Source organism: Aythya fuligula, chromosome 13 (assembly GCF_009819795.1).
Source record: "Aythya fuligula isolate bAytFul2 chromosome 13, bAytFul2.pri, whole genome shotgun sequence".
Lineage (NCBI taxonomy): Eukaryota > Metazoa > Chordata > Aves > Anseriformes > Anatidae > Aythya > Aythya fuligula.
This window is the reverse complement of record NC_045571.1, coordinates 19,955,047-19,970,039: the sequence shown is the minus strand read 5'-3', so window position 1 is coordinate 19,970,039 and position 14,993 is coordinate 19,955,047.

Genomic DNA, 14,993 nt, shown 5'->3' with positions numbered 1-14,993 from the left:
TCCCAGGGGTTGCTCCAAGCCCCCCCAGGTTTGCAGACCCCTCAGCAAGGTGGGGGCCATGGGGGCACAGCCCCTTCCCCCTGCCCACACACCCTTTAACCAGCAGGTGCTGCTTATCCAACAGATGATGTTTAAAACAAAATGCATAGAAAAAAAAAAAAAAAGCCAATTTTTTGCCAATGGAGCAGCAGACCAGGAGCAGCTGCATCTGCGAGGCAGACGATAATTGCCAGCAGTAAGCTCCCAAACATTTTGGTGACATTTTGGTGACAAACAGGGACGATTCACCTCTTGGGGAGCCCTCTAAAAAGCCGGGCCATCCGACAGCCAAAAGGGCGAAGCGGTGGGGACCTGGGTGCCAGGGGCAGGCAGCCAGGAGGGGTTCCCTTGCCTGGCAGGCAGCTGGTGTGGATGTGGCCGGGTGCCCGAGCACCAGCACAGCCCCGGTGAGGATTTCTCCTGCCCCCTGTCTCTCCTGGACCCAGGCACAGGAGGCCCAGCGGGTTCGGAGCACCCAGAAAGCCCTTTGAGCCCAAACTGCTTTACATCCTCCCTAACAAAGGGCTTTTGCTTCCATCTCAGCAGCAATAAATACCGAGGCAGGAGAGGTAACCTCTTCCCACAGCATTTTAATGAAGAAAACACCCACTGAGATGCAAACGGCAGCGGCGGCTCGCTGCCTGGCGGTCTTCCTTCCGCCCTGGGCTAACCGCCTGCCCCAGCCACACGAGGAAGCACGGGCACGCACAAAACCATGCCCGTGCAGCCAAATGTCCCCAAACCAGGGCGATGGCACACGTGGCACAGGGTGGCACGGGCTGGAGGGACACAGCCACGAGGGCAGCGGGCGGCAGCGGCGAGGGAAGGGGGAGGGAATCTGCATTAATTAGCAGGAGGCAATTTTGCGCTCATCTGCTAATCACCGGCTGCACACGCCGCTCCACAAAGCTAATAACAAAGCAGGGTGGTTTCAGTCCGTAAGCGTGCTTAAACAAAATAGATACTGGGCTTTTAATGTCAACATGTCCTTAATTACCAGGAGCAGGTACTCGATCCGGATAAGCACATGCCAGCTCCCCGGGAAGCAGGAGCAGCCCCACCACGGTGCCAAGAGCTCGGGGTCGGTTCCTGCCCTCCCTCCCCTGGCCCCGTTCCTTCAGACGGCACCAGCCTGGGCTGCTTTGGCTCTGCAGCTCCATCGCCATCCCCGTTATCCTGGTATCACTCCTGGCTGCCCACATCCACACTGCAGCACAGCCCTGCTCGCCCTTGCAGCATCACCACTGCTGAGCAGAAAGTGTGCTGAGCCTTATGGCCCCTGGGGCTCCAGTCCCTCGGGATCCCATCCCATCCCCATCCCCATCCCCATCCCATCCCCATCCCATCCCATCCCATCCCATCCCATTCCCATCCCCATCCCATCCCCATCCCCATCCCCATCCCCATCCCCATCCCCATCCCATCCCCATCCCCATCCCATCCCATCCCATCCCATCCCATCCCATCCCATCCCATCCCATCCCATCCCATCCCATCCCATCCCATCCAATATCCCCATCCCATCCCATCCCATCCCATCCCCATCCCCATCCCCATCCCATCCCATCCCATCCCATCCCATCCAATATCCCCATCCCTATCCCATCCCATATCTCCATCCCATCCCATCCCATCCCATTCCATCCCCATCCCATCCCATCCCCATCCCATCCCATCCCATCCCTTTCCTCCACAAGCAGCTCCCGTGCCATCTTTGTGTCTTGTCTGCAAAAGAAGTGAGTAAAAATGGGAGTGATTTATTGAAATCTTTTGATTTTCCGTGAAAAACTAATGTATTTTTGGTCTCAGAGGTGTAGTTTACAGCTGGGGAAAGTATGAAATGGGTGTAAGTGAAAGAAAAATTGGAGAAAAAAATAAAAAATGGCTGAAAGGCATTTTTTATTACCCAGGTAAGGAGGGAAGGGGAGAGCCGAGAAGAAGCCACATCCCTCTGCCCTCGTGTCCATCCCACCTGCAGCATCGCACCCGGGGGGCTCTGCTGCGGGTCCGGCTCTGTCCCTGCTCCATCCCCGCAGCATTTTCCCCGATCCCAGGGGAGATCCCGGCTGTCTGCACGGCTCCCGGCCTTCCCAGGGCCCCGGGGCTCCCCCAGCCCCGAGATGCGGCTCCCGCGGGGGAGCCCAGACGGGTGAAGCTCGCTTCTGTCAAAACATTTCAGAAAAATCGTCATAAAGCACGGCCAGGCTTCAAAACAAGTTAAAACAGAGCCGCCAAGGTCCGGTCACCTCATAAACCACAGATAAAGCCAGAAAGGCCTCGCGAAGGCAGGTTTGATCTTCCTCCCTTCCTGTATCTCTTTCGTAAACATCTTGGGGAGCCACAGGAGGAGAAGCTTATTGATGAAGTCCGAAAACTAACATCCTATGGGTGCTGGGAGAGCCCCGCTCGCTATCCCACACTTCATCTTGTCTGCCCGACCCCGGCAGGCTCTGCCAGCGCGGCACACCGCTGCCCGTCCCGCCCCAGCTCCTCCTGTTTATGTTAGCCCAGTTCCTGCCTAGCTCGAGAAAAAGAAAATAAAAAATTAAAAAGGGCCCTGTAGCCTCCCTCCGTGCTGTCTGACCTTGTGGGGTGTCGGCCAAAGGAATGGGTAACGTTGACACCGGGGGAAGCATCTCAAGGGGTTTTGTCGAGCCCACGGTGCCTTTCCAAAGCCCCCTCACCGCCCGGTGCTCTCGTGGGAGTGAAGTCGGAGCTCCCAGCCTCCAGCCCAGCTCCTGGCACCGAGGGACGGCTGAGAGATGCAGCGACAGGGCACGGCGGGATGGCAGACAGCCTCGGCGCTCAGCACTGAACAGTGATGGACATGAAAAGCATCGCCCGCGCCGTCCCCGCACACAGACGGGCTCTGTCCCGGCAATTGCTGCGCTTTAAAGAGATCCTGGAGACGCTGCCGGGCTCTTTGAAGGCATCCTTTCAGTGATTAGCCAGAGTCAGAAAAGGCAAGCGGGACATGAAGGGCTCTCGGAGCCAGAAGAGAGAACAAAAGAGGAAATGTCATTATTCCTCCGTCTGGGGCTGAGCAGCTCCTGCAGCTCGGCCCCAGCTGACCCATGGAACGAGCAGAGGACAGGGTGCAGAAAATCGAGGCAGAAGGGATCAAAGGTAGGGACAGCGTCTGCAGAGAGTCAAAATGGACTGGGTCCCTTCTGCCTGGAGAAGAAGATGAAGAGGCAAATAACTGAAAATTACAGAGGCTTGCAGAAGAGTGAACAGGAAAAGTGACAGAGCCGTCCTCGGGTGGCAGCTTTAAAACAAGCAGGCAGAAATGTGGAGAAGTTTGGGGCAGACTGAGTTTGGGGAGGGGGTGCTCCCCATAAACCCTTCATCCAGCTCCTTTCTTGCAACACCCCACTTTTGTCTAGGAATTTTCCAGATCCTTCCAGGAACTCCTCAGTCTAAAGCCTTTCTATGATTTTCAGGGGTTGTTCTTTGCCTTGTGTCTAGCACTTTTCCAGGAACATTCAAGGGCTTCACAGGACTTCTCCAATCGGGAACACCCCAAGGAGTGCCCAGAGCTTCGTTGCTCTCCGTCTGTCTCAACCTTCTCAGGAATTTTCCAGGCTTCCAGGGAGGTTTCTGGTATTTCCTTATCTACAACCCGCCCAGGAGCATCCCTTTGCATCTCAAGAAGCCCACAAGTGCTCTCAAGAAATTCCTCAGTCTAGAATCTTCCTATTAAATTCTCCAAATGCTTTTCAGATATTTCCCCACTGAGGAAATCCTCAGTCTAGGGCTTTCCCCAGACTCTGCCACTGTTTCCCAGAAGCTGCACAACCTCAGACCTTTCTGGGATTTTTTTTTTCCCAATGATTTCCAACCGTTTTCTTTGTGCTTTCTGGGATTTTTCCTCTCGCACTTCAGCAACACCCCCAAAGTTTCAAGAAATTCCCCCAACGCTTTCTAGAAGTTTGCCCCCTGTTCTGGAGGAGTCTCCCCAAGCCCCCTGGTTCCCATCTCATGCCCGGTGAGGTGCCAACATCCCCACACATCCCAGCCCAGTGTGGAGGAACCAAAACTCCCCAAAACTCGGTGCTCTCCTGGGACCTTCCCACGAGTCCCAACCGCCCCGTGCCGTGGCAGCAGAGCCTGAATTCCCCTCGTGGTGGGAGGAGGCCGATCTGTCACCGTCACTCCGAGCCGTCCTGCGTCCCCCATCCATCAGTGCCAATTAGCAGGGCACACAAGGGCGGCAGGCACGGGGGTGCAGCCGGCAGCCGGAGCTGTCCCAGGGCACATGTGGACAGATCTGAGGAGAGAAGGGAAAAGCAAAGTTGTGACAAAAACAAGATAAATCACGGCTACACACCCGGCTTACTGCCAGCCTGCTGCTCTCACTACTGCCCATGACCGCTGTGGGGCCACCATGGTCAGCCCCCACTGAGGTCCCCAGGGGCACAGCGGGGTTTTGGGGTACAACCAGAGGCAGCTGTGAGCACTCAGGGCTCTTCACAAGCCCCCCTCTCTGAGGGTTTGGGATCCTGGCCCCACAAATTCAGCAACAACTCACCAAGCACCCCCTTGCTGCGCAGCTTGGCACCAGGAGCTGTGGGGCGAGCATCCCCCTGAGGAGCTGGGGGCACCCAAGGGTCCCGGCACCCCCCCTGGTGTAAGGGTGAGCTGCAGGCTCTGCACAATGCAGGGAGGAGGAGTGGGGCTGGAAGAAGCAGGGACAGGAGCAGCCGGGTGCTGCTCACCCTGCTCCAGCTTTGGGGAGCCCCCAGGGGTGCAGGCAGGATCCTGCCACCGTCCCCCCCCCCGGCACACCCTGCCTGGTGCTGACTCACGCCGGGCGGGATGGGCACGTTCCTTCTGCAAACATTTTCTGCAATGAGCTAGCCGAGGCCGTGTTGACTCTGTTTATCTTTCTGGCATTATTTATTTCCTACCTGCCGATGAAAGGCCGGGGTCAGCCAGCGCTGAGTGGGTCGCCCGGGCTGTGTTGGCTTTGGCAGCGGGGCAGGGCAGGGTGCGAAGCGTGGCTGCGGCGTGTGGTGAGGAAGAGGAGGCGAAGAGGAAGGCTGGGCTGGGGTGACAAGGGGAGGCAGAACCAGCTCCGGGTCTCCTGGGAGGCACCTGGCGGTGTGCAAGAGGCTTAGAGGGGAGCCGGGGGATTTGTGTCCTGTTTCTGGCTTAATTCCCCTGATATCCGATCCCTGGGGAGGAAGAGAGGATTCCTCTGCCCCCATTATTTAGGGCCAGACACCAAGCAGCCCTGAAGCAGCACAGGAGGAGCTCAGAGCCCTCAGATGTGGGGGTGTCCCCTGGCAGGTCTGGGGGGGCTGCAGGCAGTGCCTGGCCCCGTGCTGCCCGGAGGAGCGGGGCTGGGGGGGCTGCTGGTGGCCACCCAGCCCCGCTGCCAGAAGGAGACGCCACTTAGCAAAATAGATAGCTAATGAAGCCGAGATCGCCTTGCTGCTTAACCAAGGCCATTTTCTCTCCAAATCCTTCCTAATTCCTCGCAGATATTAATTATAACTTATTGTCCCCAGGCCTCGGGAGCGGCAGCTTCCCGCCGTCCCAGGCCCAGCGCCTTCCCGGGGGCCCCATTTGCAGCCAGCACTCCCCGGGCTAAATAAATCCCCGGCCTAATGCGCCCGACTTAAATTAGATTTGGGCCCTCCACCTCCTCTCCGCCACTTTCTTCTCATTTCCCTAAACACGTATCGCAGAGAAAACAGGAGGGATTTGGAGAGGCAGATTTGGCCGCCTCCTCCAGCGCTGCGCATGCGAGGCCAGCCTTGCAGAAGCGTGCCAGCGGGCAGGATGCTGCCCTGCTGTCCCCACCGTCACCCCACAGCCCCGGCAGGGTCTGTCTGCACGTCTGTCCCACCAGGAGCAGAGCCTGAGGCTTGAGCAGGGTGGGCTTTGCGCTCCCCCCAGCAGCGAAGCTCGGCGTGGGCAGCTCGCGGGGGCTGCGGCGCGGCGGCGAGCTCAGGAGGGGTTTGCGCTGACCTTTCGGCTGAATTCCACTTTAATGAAACGGCAGCTTCACGGGAGGGATGGGAGCGAGCTCTCAGCCCATCTGCAAACAGATCGCTCCCCTGGGCCCTGAGCATCCTGCGCCGGGGCTGGGCAGCTCTCCCCAGCCAGCGCACGGCTCCTGTGATGCGAGGAGCGGAGCTGCCCCAAATCGGGTGCACCCAAGGGTGCTGGAAACACTTCATGATGCAAGCAGCCACAGGGCGAGCATGCCCAGCTGGTGCAGCAACCACGCACGGGGTGGTTGCAGGGATCCAAGGAGAGGAGCCCTGGTGTTACGTGGCAGCCCCTGGATTGCTGTGGCCAAGCCTCTGCACAGGCTGTTATTGCAGATCCCCTCCCCAGAGCAAACAGGAAGACCCCCGGGCAGCGCCCTTTGCCCGGCGCCGCTGACCTGTGAGCAACACCTCGCTGCTCCCCAGCCCCGGCCACGCTCCAGAGCCAGGCTGCAGGCTGCAGAGCCCCTCGGCACCACGGGTCAGGGCTGGGGAGGGGGCTGCCCCCCGCGGGCAGGAAGGCATGGATCAGAGCTTCAGGAACACTCCGAGGGATGCACGGGGTGGGGGTGAGCCTCCAGGGCTCGGGGTTCTGCCTGGGGATGGGGTGCCCTGGCCGTGCCAAGAGCACTGAGCAAGCCAGGGTGGGTGCACAGCCCCATTACGGGTGCACGGCCCCATTACGGGTGCACGGCCCCATTACGGGTGCACGGCCCCAGGGTGGGGGACGCCAGCACCCAGCCATTTCCAAGAGGCTCCCCCGTGCTCCAAGGCACCCGTGCTCTCTGCTCCCTCCCCCTGGGGAGCGCTTTCATTCCGCTGGGGTTTTAGTTTCGTGTTTTCCCTCTTGTTAATGTTTGCACCGCTCGGTGCCCGGGCTGGGAGGGCAGCCAGAGGCGCTCCCTGCCACCCCCAGGGCTGGGGGGCTGCAGGAGGCCCCCTCCCCGTCCTCCCTCCCCTCGTGCTTGGGGTCAGGGTGAGCCCCAGTGCTCGCCACCCTGCAGACACCGCTGGTGCTTGGGCACTGCCCTCTCAGCAGCTCTGCTTCCTTCACACCCAGGTTTTCCCAGGTCCCAGCTGGTTTCTGCCAGGTTTCGGGCAGCTTTCCTGCCAGCCCCCCCCCATGGCTGCGCCCTGTCCCAGCTGGTGGCAGCAGCTGAGGTTTGCCCTAGGGTGCAGCCCTTGGGCTCCCATGGGTGCGCCCAGCCGGCTCCCACCTCACCACATCCCCCCGAGCCCGCCTGACCCCTCATTGCTCATTAACCAGCTCTTGTAATGAGGAATAATGAGTCATAAATCACACCTGCAGCCTGCCTGGACTTTACCCGCCAGCCCTACCATGCTGGGAAGTCCCCGACCCACGGCACCCACCCGGCCCCGCTCCTCGGGGCTGCCTTGAGCTTTTTTTTTTTGGGGGGCTCTGCCCTAATCTTGGAGCAAACAGGCGCTGGAGATAAGGCAGCCGAGCGACCCGCCGAGCCCTGCAGCCCTCTGTTTTCCTTTCGCCCTGCCCTGGCGTGGAGCCACCCAGATGTTTGCTGCGGGACCGGCCCCACGGCAGCGGGGTGCAGCAGGGGCAAAGTCTCCCGGGGCAGACGGGAAGCACGGACACAGCCCCTGGCACCCAGCCTCCACCCGGTTCTCCTCCAAAACCCTGCTCCGTGCTCCAGGAAGATAAAAATTCCTCCCCACATTTTCTTATCAAATTCTTTCTCTCCTCACACAGTTTCCATGTCCACACTGACAAAACTGCTGTCCCAACACCAGCACCCCCTGGTCTGGCACTGCCCGTGGCAGTCCCACACTCGGTTCCCATCTGGATGCCCCAAAATCCCGTCCCTGTCCCCCCTCCTTGCGCACGGAGCCCTCGCGCTCCCTTTGAGCCTCCCCCTCCGAGCCCCCTCCCGGGATGCGCCTCTGCTGGGCCACCTGAAAGACATCACCCGGCAGATGCTCAGCAGGAAGGGAGCGCTGGGTGGCTTCAGATGTGCTCGTGGGAGTGACCTGCCTTTGATCGGGACCTTTGCTGCCCTGCCTCTTTCCTCCCCGGTGCTCAGCAAAGCGCTGCGGGGCTCTCCGCACCGGGGGGCACTGAATCTACCCAGGCTGGGGCTTAGCAGCCCTGCCAGCCCTCTGCCAGGGTGTCCCACAGCCCTTACGGAGGTGGCATTTGTGCAGCAGGAGCAGCTCCGAGCTGCAGGTGACCCAGTGGCACAGCAGCTCTCCCCCCATCACCGCGAGGAGAAATGGGCGGCTTTGCGCTCAGGAGCGCAGCAGCAGCCCCGTGCCACTGGGACGGGCTCAGCACGGGGGGGCTGAGCGAGGGGCAATTCTTCCAGGAGCCCCAGGGACAGGAGGAGCCACATCTCTCCCCGTCCCCACGCGCACCCCCGGGGGCTGGGGGGCTGTCAGCAGCGGGCAGGAAGGATGGCTGAGCTAAATCGTGCGTCCCCGCCACACAGGCTGCTGCGCTCCCAGCCCTGGCCCCGCGCATCCTCACGGCCACCCCCTCCCAGCCGGGGCTGCGCAAACGCTTCCAGACACGGTTCAGGACACCGGGGTCTTCCCTGGCCCCCTGCTGTGAAGATGGGAAAACAAGACCCCGGCCTGGCTCTGCTTTACCCCCCCTGTCCAGCACCGGGTTATCAAGCGGACCAGCGGGAAGGACGCAGCACCTTTGGGTGAGGTGGGCCCCAAATGCAGAGGGCTCTGCCCCAGCTCCCAGCACCCTGCCAGCGGCGATGCCAGCTCCATCCGTCCCACAAGCACAGCCACCCCTCCGGGTGCAAACACCTCTTCCAGCTTCCTCTTCAGCAGGAAAAATCCCTTTTCCAGAGGTGCCTCGTGAAGCTCCTCCAGCCTTCGGGTTCACCTCTGCGTGTAGCAGGCATTGGTCCCATGATTAATCTTTGCAGGAATCCTCTGCAGATCCGCTTTGCGCTGGGAGGGGACATGGCAGCCACTGCCCCGAATTTCTCTGGATTAGCAATTAAGACATCTTTTCTCACTTTATATCCAATGGAGGGAACTTCTGCTAGACCCATTACTGCCTCCACACAGCCTCGCTCTTTGTATGGCAGAGATTTCCTCGACGGTCTTTTCTCAAATCTTTCACTAAGGTATTTTTTTTTTTAGGGACCACAGGCTTAATTAAAACATTGGTTAAAACTTTAGCACCTGGTAATGCTTCGGAGGTTTTGCAGGCCCTCTCTGAGCGTCCTGGGGGCAGAACACCAAATGGCTCCCACGTTGCCTCGAGATGAACCAAGAGGAGCAGTTGTGATCCCCAGCTCGTGGCCTGGCCCCCCCAACACTCCCTGACCCTCGGTGCCCCCCCCGGGGCTCCTCGCCCCCAGCCAGCCACCGACCCCAACCCGAGCTATAGGGCAGGACGTGGGGAGCCAGAGCTCAGTGACCGAAATCAGGACATGGGGAAGGGGAAAAGAGGAGCTGAGGACAGTCGAAACGTGCTCTCCCAGTGTTTTCATAAGCTTTTGTTTCAGTCGTGAAGACCATTTATTTCTTAATAAGTTTTCCTACAATTAGATTTAATTTCAGGATGTTTGAGAGAGAAAAAGCTAAACGTTCAGTAATTTGGACAGTTTTTCTCTTTCTTTTTTTTTTTTTTTTTGCAGCGGAAAAAAAAAAAAATCGCAGTTCATGACAAAGTTGATGAATCGGCATTTCTAATAGAAAATTCTGTTCCTTGGACAGTTCCCAGCCTGATGTATTTAGTTTAGCAGCTGAGCCGCTTCATCCTCCTGGGCTCTTGGAAAAGGCTGCCTGTCCTCGGCGCTCGCAGGCTCTCCAGTTATTTTGGGAGCCCTCTCCGGAGGCGGCGGCTCCCTCTCCCCGTGGCAGGGCTCTATCACAGCTGCAGAGGGCTGGGGAGGAGGAATCACCCCTGTCCTCTGCCGTGCCCTTCCCTGCTTGGTTTTGCTCTTATTGCCTCCGGGCTTCTCGCGCCTGCACAAATCCTCCTGCAGGGTTTCTCCCTGTGATGTGCTGGAGCGCTTTGTGCCACAGCCTCCTGGCATGCCCCGAAATCCCCTATACAAATGACCTGCTGCAGCTTCTCCTGCCCTCGGGCAAGCTGGGCTCCTTGATGTGAAGGACACCTTTTAGCTGCCTCCCTGTGGGCCCTGCACTCTTCCTCGCCAGCCGAGCCGTGCCAGCCACTGCTGGGCTCCCCCCATCCTCCCTGCCCCGAGGCTCTGCCTTTCCCCAAGGGCTCCCGAGCCCCTGCCCGAGCACTGCCACCACCAAAAAGCCACTGCCAGGAGCTCTCCAGGCTGCTCTGGGGAATTTCTGCATGCAGGGAAGCTGGCGGCTCGTCCCAGGCAGTGTGGGGCTTGGAGGATCCAGGTGTTGGGGAGGCAGCAGCCCCCAGTGTGGCAACAAAGGGTTTGGGAAAAAATTGCCATGGAGAGTGCATCAGCTACCCAGGGCACTGCTCCCTCTGTGTAACCACAGATTTACCTCCCCAGACTCGTACAGACGGGTGGCTGGGAGCAAGAGCAGGGGACAGCCCGGCTCTCCTCTCACCACCAGCTCTGGGAAGTGCCCACCTCTCCTCCCCAGGTCGAGAGGGGCTGGCAGGGGCAGCTTGTGAGCACGCAGCCCCATACATCAGGAGAAGCGGAGACCCCAAGGGTCCCTGACCTTTCAACAGCCAGATGCAAAATACCCGCTCCTGTTACCCAGGTACTTACTCATTTCCAGTTGATTGAAACATAAATACAGGTCCTCAGCCTGATGAATCGCCTCTGCTCTATGCGGCATTTACCTTTGAGGGGGAGTAAAAAGCAGAGGAAATGGTTTCCTATGCGCTTTCCGTACAGTGCACTGCGCGGGGAGGGCACAAAGCACATGGAAAACATCATTGCTCTGTGGAGAAGATACTGATTTGACTCCTAGACCTGCTGCTACGGTCTTAGGAAAATCATTTATTTCATCCCTTTCTGCCTCAGGTTTATTTTTCCCCATTTGTCCTTGCTGTTTAGATTTCAAGCACTTACGCTGGGTTTAGCCGTTCGCTCAGAGCGCTGTTCGGCAGCCCTGGCACCAAAGGGGCAACGAAGACAAGACAGAAAACCAAGGAGCCAAACCCCCAGGGCCCTTGTAAGCCCCGGGGCCCTTTCCATCCCCAGCACGAGGTGAGCACCCAGAGACCAGGGAGGGAGGCAGCAAGCCTGGAGTGCATCGGAGCGAGGAGAGGGACCCCGGCCGGAGAGGCGATAGCGGGGCTGAATTCCTAGATAACCCCCGGCAGATATACGGCCGGGCTGCAGGGACCTGCCCTCCCTCCTCCCGTGAATGAAAGCAGCCCTGGCTGCCCCAGCACATAAATTAGCGATGGAGACCAGAGATAGCAGCCAGTCCACACCCGGAGGGGCTGGGGGTGGGCAGGGGGCCGCAGGGCGCTGGGGTGCCGCGGCGCGGGGATGCTCCTCGCCTCCCCAACGCCAGCCAGCTCCTCGAGGGCTGGCTTCTCGCTCCCCACCAGGCATGAGGAGCTCGTTAATACCTGCTGACACCGAGGTCAAGGGTCACCACGCCACCGTCCCGCCGAGCGGGGGGAAGTGGCCTTTGCAGTGACACGCAGCCGGCCCGGCTCCGCGCAGTCCCGCGGCTCCCCGGGCTGCGGGGCTGTGGGAAGGATGCGCCCCGCGAGCAGCCCCCTGTGCCTGCCTGCCCCGGGCTTTCTGCAGCCCCTGCTCCCCACGGCCACACTCCTCCGTCTGTCTTGTCCTAGAGGCCAGGCAGCGAGGGGGAAATGTTCCCTGCACACACCTAGCCCTCTTCTCCTTCTCCTCTCCTTGCTGGAGAACATCCCTCCATCTATAAAACCTTCCACTATTCAACCTGAAATTTCTGGTGGAAGAAAGTGTGGGGGGAAATAAAAGACACAAAAAAGTGTTTGCATCCTCTGCCCAGCAGTGCTGCTGGCTGGCCTTGGGGCATCACAGTGGGATATCTCCCCATGGAGGTGCTGGGGCACTTCTGTGTGGCACAAGCCCCCTGGTGAGGGCAGAGACCCCATGGGCAGAGGCATCCTCGCAGCTTCGGGATCAATTTGCACGGGAAGGCAAGTGCAAAACCCCAGCAAAACACACCGTGAAGCCCCCCTCACACGGCTGGGTCCCCCCCACCCCTGGCTGGCAGCGCACTAATAACCACCGGCGCCAAGCTCGGGGCAGCGCGGCCGCCCTGCGCCGCGAGCGCGTGGGTCACTAATGAGCCCGGCGCTCATTAGCCCCAGCTGCGGGGCCGGGGGTGTGCTCCCAGTGCTGTCAGCAGATGCAGGGGGGGGGGATGTTCGATTAGTGCCCCACGGGGCCACCCCCGAGAGCCGAGATGGGGAATTAAACATCCCCTGAGTCCGGCAGTGCCCTGCGCCCGCTGCCGGGTGAGAGCCTCGTGGACCTGCCCCCGGAGGGATGGATGCTGCTGGGCTGAACCCAAAATGGAACAGGCTGGAGCTTAAAAACAGCCCCCAAACCTTTCCCAGCCGCCCTCCCCGGTGTTAACATTTTCCTGAGTGCACGAAGCGCAGATAAGAAGAAGTTAAATTTATCTTCAAAGAAGCCCCAAAAGCGGCTCTCTCTTAACCCCCTGCTCGCCGCCTCCCTCCTCGCCTGAATAAATCTTCCCCTTATCTGAACTTCCAAGGAGCGGGGCTGGGCGGGGGAAGGAGCGGGAGCACGGCAGACTTTTTTAAGCCAAAAAAATCTCTGGTTCGTATTAGAGAGGCAGGATAAAAGAGCGCGAAGGGTCCCACTGCGAGCATAAATAACGCAGGATGGGCCGTTGGCGGAGATTTACGCCGGGCGGCTCTCTCCGGGAGACACAAAGCCCAAAACAACAACAAGGAGGGGACGCACCAGGGAGCCGTGTCCCCAGCTGTGCCCGGGGCTCGGCACCAGGGGGGCTTGGCCCTGTGCTCCCCCCGGCTCCTCCAGCCTGGTGGTGGCCGTCCAGCAGCGTGGCCGCCCCCAGGCTCGGAGTGTTTGGGTCTGAAAACGGGAAATTGGGGTCTCGGGGAAATCAAATCCTGAGCGAAAGGCTGTGGATGGGACAAGGTGTGGATGGGATGGCGTCCAGAAGCCCCCAGCCCCTCTGCTTGGTGCAGCCTCCCCCCACGTGGACCCTGCAGCCAGGAAAAAAAAGGGGAAGGGGAAAAAAGGAGACAGGGAAAGAGAAAGGGAGGGGGAAAAGGGAAGGGGACAGGGGAAGAGAAGGGGAAGGCACCCAGGCCGCGGTGACCCGCGGCTCACACGCGAGCACGTACGCACCCCTGCCGATCGGACAAAGGAAACCGGGCAGACAGAGCCAAATTCCAGAAAATTATTTTTTCATTTTCTCCTTTATTAGTTTTTTATTAGAGGAAAAAATAAACGTAAGCTGACTCTGCCCCAGCGCTGTCTTCACCAGAAAAGCTCCTGGATCCTCAGCGGCTCCCCTGGGGCTCGGGGCGCTGGGGGGGTGGCTGCCCCTGACCCCTCACCTCCCCTGGCCCCCTCCTGGCCCCCTGGCCCCCCGGGGGGGACACGGCACGGGCTGCTTGCACCCTGTCCTGCCTGGGGATGCCCAGCGGGTGCCGGCCAGCACAGGGCCTGCAGGCAGCCGAAGCGCAGGGCAGCGAGTGCCACGGTGACATCCAGCCACAAACTGCCCATCCCGGGGGGGGCCTCGGCTTCTTTCTGTATTTATTACTATTTTGGGTCACGTTTGGGTCAGGGCTGCACGGGAGGGCGGAGCTGGGGCTCAAGTTGCTGCTGGGACCCCCCAGCCCTGATGCTCATCCAGGGGGCACCCACACCGCAGGTGCTCCAACCGGGGGTCCCCAGGAGGGCAGACCCGAAGCAGCCCCCCCCCAGGATCCGTGGCAGATGGGTGAATAAATGCAAACAGGACGGGAACATCCCGGCCAAGGGATGAGCTAACCGCGGGGCCAGGCGCGTTGATGCGATCTGGGGAAGGTGCAGCCCGATGGGAACCGTCGGAAAAAAGTCTTTGACCTCCCTGAACCCTGGGAAAGATTGAAGCAACACCTCCGGCCCGGGGAGCTGCAGGCAAAGAGAAAAGCATGAGCAGATGTCCCCCACGGCGGGGGGCACGGCCAGTGGCCAGGGAGGATGAGCAGCATCGGCAGGCGCTGCCCCGGGCTGCATCCCACAGCCACCGAGGGCAGAGCACCGTGCACTGCCCGGACCCTTCCTTGGCTCTGCTGTGGGCAGGATTGGGCTCGGTGGCAGCTCGGGGAGCTGGGGCCATCCCCGTGCTGTCCTACCACAGCACAAATCGCGCCGTGGCCCCGGCGCAGCTGCAGGTTCCCGCTGGAGGTGGGAAGGGCTGCCAAGAGCCATCACCCTCCTGCAGCAATGCTCCGGGGTCTGGAACCAATTATTCTCCGGGCCCAGGAATTAGCACATTACAAAGGCAAAATGACTTCAAGAACCTGGAATGGGATCAGTTTTTGCTCAAATTGTCACCTGCTGACCCTGCCCCTAGCCTTGGTGCGGGGAGGGGAGGCTGCAGGGCAGCTGCGCAGGGCACGGGGCCCTTTGAGGGCAGGAAAACCCTCGCCCGCACCCGGCAGCTCCGGGCCGAGGTTACGGAGAGGTGTTGGTGCTCACTCCCCGCGTCAGAGGCATTTTTCTCCCTCCCAGCTGAAGCTCTCCAGAGCTCAGCCCCGGCTGAGAAGTGACCTGGGGATGCCGCGCGCTCCCTGCCCAGGCGCACCCAGGTGCTTCCCACCCAGAAACAGATTCTGGAAAAGCAGATTCCGCCCCAAAATGCTGCGGGTGCTCAGGATGAGCAGCCTTGTGTGCAATCCCACCCCATATACCCCAAATACGTCTTCCTGAGCCCGGCAAACCCAGAGGCGGGCGCCTGGGGGGCACGAGGCGGCCCCGGTGGTCTCATCCCACACCACCCGGGGCAGCGTGTGGG